We start from the raw sequence: 1150 nt of genomic DNA on the forward strand, positions 1-1150 counted from the left end.
ATGATAGCTTCAGGACGGTTATTGAGAAAAGCAGGTGACAGACATTTCCAGACGACAATCCACATAAGACAAAGGCATTGATCACGCTATGTGAAGATGGAATTTTGTTCCCAGAGCGGTTAAAGATGCAGCAATGAAAGCCTATAGAAACGACAAAAATTTGGACTCGATTTTGGGACACAAACGGTAACTGTGATAAAACAACGGCTGCTATACTAATAGCCGCTACAGCGTATGTACACCGCAGACTCAGCTTTCGATTGATGACTATTTTGATTCTCTACACATGGCGTAACACTGCTCCCTGAAGCTATTTTGAAACACAGTCGTGCAAATTCAGGTTGTATGTAAAAAAACCCGAGCGTATCACTGCGGAAGCGTTGGAAGCCGTGTCGCGAGTGGTTTAATCGTTCGTACCTGTCACTCTACGTCATGATCGTAGCGCTTTGATACCGTGCTGCGTGATATTTTTTTAGCGCCACGTAGGACTCAGCTCGGCAGTATCCTACCAGATGGCCTAAACAGAAAACTCAAGATTTGGTTTCAGTTTTGGTTTCTCATGAGTGATCTTCATACATTATATTTTCTATATTACCTTGCTAAGAGGTAGCAATGGGTTTCTTATTTCTTAAGTAATTCATTTTATTACCAGATTTTATTCCTTAGACAACATAACAACAAGCATGTCTGTTTTACATTAAAAAGGCAAAATAAAGCTATCTTGCCTTGTAGCATGGGCATATTGAGGAATTCTGGAGATTGTACTTTCACAATTCTGTGGAACTTCATGGCAATGAACATGAAAAACTGAATACGCAACATTCTAGAAAATTTTACCTGAGTATATCGGCCGAATATCGACAAATTTCAATAACTGCGCCGAGAGGATATAGTCCCTTCTAACCACATAGACATTAATGGCACTTAGTCGAACAATTGGTGATGCATTAAAGCAGTGTTTTGGGCAAAGATGTGCGGTTATGTCACACAAGAGGAACCTTCTCGGCAGAAGGCACATTGACTTCAATAAACGCCAAGTTTAAACCGTCGAGCGATTTATTACAGCTGAAGTTCGAACGGTAATTGCAGAGCGAGTGTCATTCAGTCTGTTATCAGGCGCATGTTTTTGAGAGGCAGCAGGGAAGGAGAC

The sequence above is a fragment of the Dermacentor albipictus genome, chromosome 10 (assembly GCF_038994185.2).
Source record: "Dermacentor albipictus isolate Rhodes 1998 colony chromosome 10, USDA_Dalb.pri_finalv2, whole genome shotgun sequence".
Classification (NCBI taxonomy): Eukaryota; Metazoa; Arthropoda; class Arachnida; order Ixodida; family Ixodidae; genus Dermacentor; species Dermacentor albipictus.